Source organism: Theropithecus gelada, chromosome 6, assembly GCF_003255815.1.
Source record: "Theropithecus gelada isolate Dixy chromosome 6, Tgel_1.0, whole genome shotgun sequence".
Classification (NCBI taxonomy): Eukaryota; Metazoa; Chordata; class Mammalia; order Primates; family Cercopithecidae; genus Theropithecus; species Theropithecus gelada.
Window position 1 is genome coordinate 29,782,541 of NC_037673.1, and position 12,377 is coordinate 29,794,917.

General features: G+C 36.7%; 1 pseudogene; it reads right to left on the minus strand.

Moving 5' to 3' along the window:
- Positions 1-10,226: 10,226 nt before the first annotated feature.
- Positions 10,227-11,499, minus strand: LOC112626980 (annotated as a pseudogene).
- Positions 11,500-12,377: the final 878 nt, after the last annotated feature.

Below are 12,377 nucleotides of genomic sequence, written 5' to 3' on the forward strand. Positions count from 1 at the left end.
TTATTAGAAGAAACAAAATCTTACTCAATATAAAAAAATGCTCTATCATGAATGGGCAAATCATATAAATAGGTAATTTACAAATAAAGAGAAACAGCCAGTTTTATATATGGAAATGGGACAGAAAACATCACCTGTTAATCAGTAAAATAAAATAAAAATAAATAAATGGTATTTTGCTTTTTTTTCCCCTTCAGATTGGCCTTAAAATTAAAGTTGAAAAATAATGGGTTCAACTACCTAGTGAAAAAGTAGAAGGAACACCCACACTTCTGGAGCAAATAATACATCAAGGTTGTGTGAAAATTTAAAACACCTGGAAAACTTAAAATGCATCTATTCCACAATCCAACAATTCTTTGTCTAGGAATACACACACGGAATTCTTACTAAATGCTAAATTATCAAAGCCCTAATGCAAGTATATTCATTGAAGTAACATAAATCTCCTAAAAGAGTAAAATTATAATTATTATAATATCCAAAGTAATCTGAAACAGAAAGAACAAAGCTGGAGGCATCACAATACCTGACTTTAAAATATACCACAAAGGTATAGTAATCAAAACAGTATAGGACCGGTATAAAAATGGAAACATAGAGCAATGCAACAGAAATAGAGAACCCAGAAATAAAACCACACATTTATAATCAACTGATTTTAAATAAAGAATCTAAGAATGCACATCAGGTAAAGAACAACCTTTTAAATAACTGGGCTGGGAAAACTGGATATTGACACGTAGAAGGATGAAATTGGACTATCACCGTATACAAATCAACTCAAAATGAACTAAAGACTTAAACATAAGACCTGAAATGATAAAGCTACTAGAAGAAAACTTGGGTGAAACACTTGATGACATGGCTCTGGGTAAATATTTTTGGGGATAGGACCTCAAAAGCCCAGGCAACAAGAACAATGATAGACAAATGGTATTATGTCAAACTATAACCCTTCCACATATCAAAGAAAATAATTCCCAGAGTGAAGAGACAACCTTCAGAATGGCAGAAAAAAAAATCACAGATTATTAATGTATCTGCCAAAAGATTAATATCTATGATTTATAGAAACGCCATAGCAAAAAAAAAAAAGAATACTTTTATTTTTTAAATTAGGAAAACCACTAAATAGACATTTATCAAAAGAAGATATACAAGTGGCCAAAATTTTTATGTAAAAATGCTCAAAATTACTAACCATCAAATTATTGTAAATCAAAACCACAGTGAGATATCACCTCACACCTGTAATTATGAACATTATAAAAAAGACAAACAGTAACAAATACTGAGGTGAATGTCTTGGGCAGCAGTGACCTGGCTTTATTACTCCTGCAAAGCTCAGTCATTCACTAGCTTGGAGTATTCTGGAGGAAGTGTGGCCTCAGTGTGAATGTCTCAATGAATGCAAAGTGTGACAGATAAAAACACAAAGTCACCTTTCCTATGCTGTTGCAGATTGTCTTAAAGAGAGAACTAAGTGTTATACATCATAAGGTCATTGTCTTCCTCTGAGCAAAAGTGAACACTATTTCTCTTATGAACTACAGAAATGGAGGGATAATGTGTTCCAGTTCACAGGACTCTAGGGAAATGTCTAATTGATCACAGCCCCTGTACCAGGTGGCTTCCAGACCTTTATATGCAGAAAAATGATTGTGCGGGGAATCTGATGAAATGCACCATGGAGATTCATAGTCTTTTACTCAGTTTTTAGATATAAGCCAATTTTTAAACCTATTATTTCCATGATTGAGACCACTTCCTTCTGAGAAATGACCCTGTAGTTTGGCTAAAAGTATACTCAAAAGCTTTCTTCAAGCCTTTTCCAGAAAAACTCTATGGCCATTTCTCCAGTACTATGCACTGAGGAAAAGGAGATTCACAGATCATCTGAGAGTTTTTGATTACTGATTCTCAGCTTCTGCATATCTTTGAAACTTTAATTGAATGCCATAAACCCCAAACTATTTCTGTATATATTTCCCTGGTACTAGAATGTATAGCAGTAATTAACACACAATTCCAGTGCTTGCTTCCAGTCATTAGTTCCCACATTGTTTTACTAACCAGAAAACCAGGCATTCTTACAGTAAGACAAGGCAAGTGGAAGCCAGTGAAAATACTCCACCACTCACTGGCCAGAATGAAACCAAAACAATATCAAATCCAAGGAGATGGTGAATACAAATAGTATCATTAGTGCTTTGAAAAATACAGGAGTTGAAATTATATCATATTCCCTTTAATTCACATTTCTGGTGGCAAACACCAGGTTCATCAAGTTGTAGAGTAACTAGATTGATGTCAATATGGGGTATTGCTGCTGATGGCAGCTGCTGGTTGTATATGTGATATCTTACTTGAGCAAATAAAGCCAATCACTATAAGGTGGTATACAGCAATTTACTTCCAACTTTTTTCAATCCTGATGAGTTAAGATAATCAAGAGCAGGGAGGGCACTATAAATTTGTTCTCCAGTATATCATGGTCTAGAGGAATTTGATTGTCTTACTTTCACATAGAGCATCACAATAGCCCATCACATTGACAAAATCATGCCAGTTAGATATGGAAGATATAAAATAACAAACAATATAGATGGATCAGTAAAATGCATTTAGGTCTGAGGATGGGAGCTAAACCCCAAAAATATTGAGGTACCTAGCAATTCTATTTTTGGATCCTTTGGTCTGATGTGCATTAAATATCCCACTTAAATACATAAACAATTTGCTTCTCCTTGCACAATACTTGTGGGAAACATATATGATTTTGGAAGCAACACATGTCATATCTGAGTGTGCTGATCAACCTATTAATGAATAACTCAAAGTATTGCTAGTTTTGATGTGGTTGAGACCAAAAAAGGTGTCTCAGCAGCAAAGGGCTGACATTCAAGCTTCTCTGTCATTTAAACCTATGGCACAATTGACCCTATTATTTCTGAAATAGTTTTGGAAGATAGGTATACTGCATTGAGTCTCTATTAGTAAGGCTAATAGAGAACAATTCTGACATTATTTGAAAAGTAACTTTGACCTTCAATGACTCCTGATAGAGAATTAATATCTGATCAGGAGATACCAAGTGACCATGTAATACAAATTTCCTTTAGAGTGTTATGTGGTACAACAAATTATACATTTCCACATATATAGCAGTATACCCTTCTTTTTTGTTTTGTTTTTTTTTTTTTTGAAACAGAGTCTGGCTCTGTCATACAGGCTGGAGTGCATTGGCGCGATCTCGGCTCACTGCAAGCTCCGCCTCCTGGGTTCACGCCATTCTCCTGTCAACCTCCCGAGTAGTTGGGATCACAGGCGCCCACCACGACGCCCGGCTAATTTTTTGTATTTTAGTAGAGATGGGGTTTCACCGTATTAGCTAGGGTGGTCTCGATCTTCTGACCTCATGATCTACCCGCCTTGGCCTCCCAGAGTGCTGGGATTACAGGCGTGAGCCACCGCGCCCAGCCATAGCATACCCTTCTTAAATGAATACGATATGTATTAGTTTAGGCTTAAGCTCATGTGGAAGGCACACATCTATTACCATAAAATTGGCTCATATTCCCATGATACATATTTATCCTGCCTCACCACCTTTCTGTCAACTCACAATTTTCATACCATGGAAGTTATACATCACCAGATTAAAGGACGAAAAAGTGCAAGTGTGACGCAGATGATTCTGTGTGGGATGCTGGCCGCAGCTGTTAACAGATCATCACTGCACTAAAGCCTCTCTCATAGACAAACCTAAAATACAGTGGTGAAGAGAAATCTTCCTAACTGGAATAACTTGGGTAATGCTTAGGATTCTCTGTTTTGTGTAAATGTTGACATAACCTGAATTGTAAGTTAATTCATGGGTAGTGGGTAATGCATTGGTCAAACTATCAGAAATTTTGGAAGTTTGTGATTAGAAGGTTGAAGCAAGACAGTCTGTCAGAGAGATATGTGAATGAGTCTATCAGGAAGGGCACAGAATTTGATGTCCGTAGCATGAATTAATAACCTTGATAAAATATTCATGGCAGAGAATACTATCAATCCATGTATAAGAAAATTGGTCTTTTGAATTTCAGTAAACCTCTCTTCCAAGTCACACTGATTGCTCAATGGGTCTATGTACAAAACTTCTGTGATGGAAGGATGGACTATGCATAGTTTTATGTGGCCGACTTTCCTTCACCAAAGCAGATCCTCCAATGCTATCTATTGTCCAACCTTCCAACACCAAAGCCCAAAACTATAATCCAAAACTATAACCCAAGACACCATGGTCTTCCATTAGTGGTCAACATCTTGGTGGAAGGTTGATTACATCGATTCTTACTATCATGGAGAGGACAGCCATGTATTCTATGTACTGTATTGGCAGTAGCCAGGTATGACAAACCAAAACCTATGGGACCACCAAGATATGAATCCTGTGGGAATCAAATTTATGTAATTGTTTCAGCCAATCAAATAACAATGGATAAGGAGACTCAGAATGGTTGTATAAAAAGGAAGGGTATTAACATCAACTTGGGGAGTATTATCAGCTACAGAAATAAGAACCTACATTTTATAAGTATTGTTTCTTTATTTGATGCTTATATTATATCCAGAATTGGTGGGTTCTTGGTCTCACTAACCTCAAGAATGAAGCCGTGGACCATCGCGGCAAGTGTTACAGTTCTTAAAGATGGTGTGTCCAGAATTTCTTCCTTCTGGTGGGGTCGTGGTCTCGCTGGCTTCAGGAGTGAACCAGCAGACCTTCGCGGTGACTGTTACAGCTCTTAAAGGTGGTGCCTCTGGAGTTGTCCCTTCTTCCCAGTGGGTTCGTGGTCTCCCTGGCTCCCGGAGTGAAGCTGCAGACCTTCGCGTTGAGTGTTACAGCTCATAAAGGCAGCATGGACCCAAAAAGTAAGCAGCAGCAAGATTTACTGCAAAGAGTGAAAGAACAAAGCCCCTGTGGAACGGGCGCGGGGGGTTGCCACTGCTGGCTGGGGCAGCCTGCCTGCCTTTATTCCCTTATCTGACCCCACCCACATCCTGCTGATTGGTCCATTTTACAGACAGCTGATTGGTCTATTTTACAGAGAGCTCATTGGTCCATTTTGACAGAGTGCTGATTGGTGCGTTTACAATCCTTGAGCTAGATACAGAGTGCTAGACAGAAAAGTTCTCCAAGTCCCCACTAGGTTAGCTAGATACAGAGTAGAATTGGTGTATTCACAAACCTGGAGCTAGACACAGAGTACTGATTGGTGTATTTACAAACCCTGAGCTAGACACAGGGTGCTGATTAGCTATACATAAATGTTCTCCAAGTCCCCACTAGGCTCAGGAGCACAACTGGCTTCACCTAGTGGATCTTGCACCTGGAGCTGCAGGCAGAGCTGCCTGCCAGTCCCAAGTGGTGCCTGCACTCCTCAGCCCTTCGGCAGTTGATGGGACTGGGCGCCACGGAGCAGGCGGCGGCACCCCTCAGGGAGGCTTGGACTGCAGGAGCCCACCGGGGAGTGGGGAGGGGGAGGCTCAGACATGGCGGCCTGCATGTCCTGAGCCCTGCTCTACTGGGAGGCGGCTGAGGCCCGGTGAGAATTCAAGCGTGGTGCATGTGGGCGGGCAGTGCCGGGGGACCCTGCGGAACTTCCTCAGCTGCTGGCCTCGGTGCTAAGCCCCTCACTGCCCAGGGCCTGCCACTGTGGCCGCCCGGCGCCCGCCGCCCCACGCCCCCAGCGGGGGAACTCACACTGGCCCGCGAGCGCCACGCGCAGCCCTGGTTCCCGCCCATGCCTCTCCCTCCACACCTCCCCCCAAGCAGAGGGAGGTGGCTCCTGCCTCAGCCAGGCCAGAGAGGGGCTTCCACGGTTCCGTGGCAGGCTGCAGGGCTTCTCAAGCGCCGCCAGAGTGGACGCAGAGGCCGAGGAGGCACTGAGAGTGACGGCTGCTAGCACACTGTCACCTCTCAATATGATGAAGGCTGGTGGATGTTAATATTTATATCTAAAGGTTTCAAGTTTTACTACTGAATTGATATGGCCTGTGGCAGTATAATAGTGAAAGTTTCTCCTGCATTGAATGTATGTTCCTGATTATATCATCATTCTCTCTCCCCCAAAAGAAATTATTTCTCCTCCACAGTACTTTATGACTGTATTTTGTTACAGTATTTCAGATAAATCTGTGAAGGTGCCTAACTGCTTTGCTAACATATAAAATTATTAAGAATATAGATATTTCTTACTCTAAAATGGTATTCACCTACAACACTCATCATAGTGCTTTGAGCAGTTTCACCTTTAACAAAGTTTTAATAAAATTTTCATTTGTGATCACCTCATTTCCAAATAAACCTGACATAAATAGAAAAGGTCCAGTGAAGGACAATGAAAAGGATTGTAATCATGGGTAATACTACAGGAAGGTGCTCCGAATGAGGGGGAGATTAAAAAGACTAGACTGAATTGCTCCAAAGAAATGAAAGGGAAAAGGTGGTAAAAATACAGGCATATTAAGTCAAGAAGTGAATAAAATAGATACACAGAAATTTTACTTTTGTACCCTTCCTAACAATTCAAGGACAGTGGATAAAACCAGAGTGCTTAAAATACAAAAATAAAGGTCTTCCTTGGAAAAAATCGACAAAAAGTAGTTTCAGTGTTTCTATCTGGTCCATTGCTAACTGAAAAACTAAATCAACTCTGTGCTTCCATTTTTCAATTTTTTTTTTTTGTATAAAAGAGTGTTAAATATTAAAAGAACTTTAGAGATTATTGTATTCTAAAAGTTTTCCATTAAAAAAAAAATTCATGCTCAGACAGCTTTGTTACTCACATGCTTTTATAACTCTAATTAGTTGGAGTCCTCTTTCCAGCGTTCTTATGTCAGAGGTCTTTTTAGTATTCTATGGGTAACTTCAGAGCAGTCATTATATATTGTAATTCACATAGTTAATGTACATGTATATGTAAATATATGAATATACCATTAGTATGCATGGTATATTCTATATCTACACAAATATATTAGATAAAAAAAAGTTTAACGTGGGCTTAGGTTTATATTTTAACACTTTTTACTGCTTATCTTTTTATTTCAAGGTATTAAGTAAATACACTAATTGGTTTTTATCAATTCAAATACAAAATTATTGATATAAACTCGTATATTAATTTATATATATTTTAAACATATTTAATGTAGAATACTCATAGAAAATATATTGTTACTAAAAAAGTAAATATTTTTTATTCTCAAATAAGCAATGAAATGAACAATGAATGGGCACCATGCAGTCCTTCTAAAGTTTTTCATATCCATTAATTTTTGACATTTTCTCACATTTTCTTAGTATTAAATTTAGATTGTTATCATTATTAAGCATGCTTCAGCACCTTGATTTCCCAAGTTAATGGTTTTTATAGAAAACTTTCTATTATTTCCACATCATAAATGAAGAATATATTTACAGTAAAATCTGAACTGAAGGAAATTACAAAATGGCCTACATTAAAACATAGTACATAGCCTCAGAGACTATATTAAAAATCTAGTGTAGGCAGTCCTATAATTGATTTTCCTAAATGTCTCTTATTGTTCTTTTGACTTTCAAGTTTTCTAGTTCCTGATTTACTCCAGGTCTGTTTCATGACCCTCTCAAGTGAAGATCAGTTTTTTGCTACACCCGAGTCAAGGCAGTTTCCTTCACATGCTCCTATTAAGAATACCACGTACTTAGCCTTCCATACCAGTATCACAATGCATAATAAGTTCTTATTACTTACTTACCATTTGCATACTATGTGATAATTTCATTAGTTCAGGATTAATATCTGTGAAAGTTTGTATAACTAAATGCCTGTCATTAAGAGCTATGCAATAAACATTTATTGAATAACTAGAAAATTGAGAAATAAATGCTCAGTTGTTGCTGCTTTTAAAAATTATTGTTATAGTACTTTCAGGGTAATTAACCCTTGGGTTATATCTCCATATCTTAGAGTCTACATAGTGGTAGAGTAGTTGTCTTATTGACTCTAACTATTCTTTCCTTCCCTATAAGAGTATTACTCAATCTTGATCACTGCAAGATGTGTCTTGCAGTGACTCCTGTGAAGCACGTGCTTCCTGCCCAACTGACACTGGTGTTGATCGTGTAATTTCTTTTGCCTAGTGGTATGTTAGCAGAAGTGACATTGTGCCATTTCCTTGAAAAAGCCATAAAATACATCACCTGCTTTTGCCATCTCTGTTGCTGTTTTTTTTCTCTATCATGAGACCAAATAGCTCAAATAATGGCTGCTCCTTTGGATTTTATTCAGGAATAAGAAGATGGTAAAGTAGAGCTGAGCAGAGATTTCGTACCTGAAGCCAATAGGGGACAAGATGTACATATAAGAACAGTACATATTATACCCAAGAAATCATCGCCAAGATCAATGTCAAGAAGCTTTCCCTTTATGTTTATATCTACAACTCAGTGAGTTAATTATTCTATGTAAGGTAATATCAGGGTCCAATTTCATTATTTTGCAAGTGGATATTTCAGTTTTCCCAGCACTACTTATTAACCAGACTTTTTCTTCATTGCATATTATTTGCACCTATGTCAAAGATCAGTTGAATGTACAAGCATGGTATTATTTCTGAGAGCTCCGCTCTCTTCCATTGGTCTGTATGTTGTTTTTATGCCAGTACTATATAATTTTGATTACCATAGCGATGAAATATATTTTAAAATCCAGACGTGTGATTTCTCCAGGTTTTCTCTTGTTTTCTTTCATTTTGTATTTAATTTAGATATAACAATTGTACATATTTTGAGGGAACAGTGTGATGTTTCAATACACGTATACAATGTATAATGATCAAACTAAGGTAATTAGCATATCCATAACCTCAAACACTAATCATTTCTTTGTGCTGACAGCATTCAATATCTTCTCTTCTAGTTACTTTGAAATATATAATTGTTAACTATAGTCACATTGTTATGCAACAGAACACTAGAATTCATTCCTCCTATATTACTACAACTTTGTACATTTTGATCAACATTTCCCCATCCACCCTACCCTCAAACCTTCAAAGCTTCCAGTAAAATGACTATGCTACTTTCCACTTCGATGAGATCAACTTTTTAAAATTTTACATCTGAGTAAGATCATGTGGTATTTGTCTTTGTGTGTGTGGTTTATTTCCATTAACATAATGTCCTCCGGGCTCATCCAAGTTGCCACAAATGATAAAATTTTAGTCATTTTTCATTGCAGAATAGTATTTCATAGTACAAATATACTGCATTTTCTGTATCCATTCATTTTTTGATGGACAATTAGGTTGATGCCATATTTTGACTACTACAAATAATGCCATATAATAAATGTAGGTGTGCAGATATTTCTTTGGTATGCTGATTTTATTTATTTAGATGTGTACCAAGTAGTGGAATTGCTGGATCATATGGTAGTTATATTTTTAATATTTGGGAAACCTAAATACTATTTTCCATGGTGGATTTACAAAATTACATTTTATTTATGTGTTAAGGGATAAGAGATATACAAACTTAAAAATAAATAAAAACTTCAAAATATATATGAGGCAATAAAGTGTAGGATTTTTTCTTTACATTCTTTTTCTTTCATTTATGATCAAAGTTAAGTTTTTATACACTTACAATTACTTGTCATAAGATATTTTGTAAGCTTCATGATAACATAAAGCAAAAACCTATAATAATACATTAAAAGTTAAAAAAAAAAGTAAGGAATCAAAACATACTACTTGACAAAGCCATTTAACCACAAAGGAAGACAGTAAGAGTTGAAGAAAAGAAGAAACAACTTACAAAGTAACTAGAAAGCAAACAACAACATGGCAGAAATAAGTCATTACCTGTCAATAACTACCTTTAATGTAACTGGATTAAATTTTCCAATTCAGAGAAATAGAGTAGCTTAATGGATGAAAAATAATATCCAACAAGAAACACTTCACTCATAAAGGCACACATAGACTAAAACTATAGGGATGAAAGATAATATTCCATGTAAATGGGAACCAAGAAAGAGTAAGAGTCGCTAGATTTACATAAGATAAAATAGACTTTAAGCCAAACACTATAACAAGAGACAAAAGTCATTACATAATGATAAAGAAGTCAATACAGCAAGAGGATGTAACACTCATAAATATATATGCACCCAACATTGGAGCACTTAAGTATGTAAAGAAAATCTCAATCTGCAGACAACATTGCCTTTTCCATCAATTCAATAATTGAATATGATTTCTTTTTTATTTACAGATACATCTGATTCCAATGGAGCTTTGTCAATGCGATTCTTTCTCACTGTACCTGTTGCCTGATGTCCCGTTGAACTGAACATATCAAGAAGTGCAACACTGGTGAAAAAGTTATTGAATACAAAATGATATTGTCTAGGGTTTGCATAAATCCCTCACTAAACTTATGAATAAGTGATGCACCAACACCGTATTCTTCATATTTAGTATTTGGGTTTTTACCCTGATATGACTGAAAGCAGCAAATACAGTACAGATATGTGGCACCACAACAAAACTTACAGCCAAACCGAATGGGCTTTCCCCGAATAAATTGTTTGTTTGCACCCATAACGACCAAAATAAGGAACCATGGGTTCATTAAAGCTGAAATATGTCTAATTTGGAACAAATTTCATACATCTCTCATTACGTTTGCTTATGAGAAGTCGCAACTTGGAAAATTTGTCCCTTGGATCCAAATTTGCATTGCCAGCAACATGCAAATTAGAAAATTTAGTTTCAAAGCGGTCAGGTCTCATGGCAGTAATAATCAGTACATTATGTGCATCTGTTGTTGTTGTTGTTGTTGTTGTTGTTGTTGTTCCCAAAACCTACAGCTTCTAGGAACTGAGACGTAACCACTTGGAAAAATAATTCCCAGAAAATATCTGAAGTTGGAGCTAGTCAAGCCAGGATGTACACCCTTACTTCGAGCGTGTAAGTTGGAGTACTTGACAAAGAGTTCAACGACTTCGTCATCATGAAAAAGTTCAAGAATTTCTGTGGAAGTTCTCATTTCGGTGAAGAAATCCTTTGGTGGTTCTGTAACTCTACATGCTACAAGTTGTGCAGTTAGGTCCACTTTTTTCCATTTGCAAACAATTTTTGTCACTTTCCTCCTCCTTGATGGTGGAAGTTGCTGCGCGGTAGACGTAGATATATCTTCGTCAGGAGAGTCAAACTTAAGTGCGTATGAGAGATCATCTGAGTCAGACTCAGCATCAGAGTCACCTTTATAAGATTTGCAGTTGCGCACAACAAAGAACCTGGCAGATTATTTACTGTTCCACCTTCTTCGTCTCCTGAATCCTCATCAGAAACAGGTGCTATAGCATTTCTAGTGGTTTTATCAGTATAGCACTTGCTTCTATGCTGTCATGTGTATTTAAAGGTTATTTCATGTAAACTTAGAGTTTTAGACATCTTGGGACTAAAACGCAAAAAAGTGATTAGTCCTACTGGTAGTGTTTTGCCGAGTGTTCCAAAAATGGAACATACAAAATGTGAAACCCATACCTAATGCAACAATAATAATTTCGGTATTTTCTTTTTACAGCACAATTACTAGTATAGGATGTTGTGCAGTAAAATTATACGTACCTGTCTTTTGATATTGCTTCAAAAATGTTTCCAAAAACTCACATCACTTCTTGACAAGCTCCCAGCATGCCGGTATCTTCAGCAGTGACTCTGTGCGCCTCGTGATAATACGTACCCCCAGGAGGCAGACGTGTGAAAAATCAGACCTTGGCAATGACCTTGAGCAGTAGGATATAAATAACTCCCATATGCTTAGCGTTTCAATAATGGAACACTAGGCATATTAAAAAGATAAAATCAACAACCCCTTATCTAGACTAAGGAAAAAAAAGGAGAGACAATGAAAATAAACAAAATAAGAAATAAAAAAGAGACATTACAACTGACACCACAGAAATACAATGGCTTATTAGAGATTATTATAAACAAATGTAAACCAACAATTGAAAAGCCTATAATAAGTGGACAAATTCCTAAACAGCATTGTTCTTATTACTTATAATTGTTTTGGTTATTTAAAATAACAGGCAAAAAAACAAAAAATAGGTAAGTGGAACTGCATCAAACTAAAAACTTTTGCACAACAAAGAAAATAATGAAAAGGCAACCTGTGGAATGGAATACAATATTTGCAAGCCACATATTTGATAGAACATCAATATCTAAAATATGCATGAACTCCTAAAACTCAACAGCTAAATAAATAAATAATAACGCAATTAAAAATGTAACCTGACTTTAAAAAAAATGGGCAAAGGAAC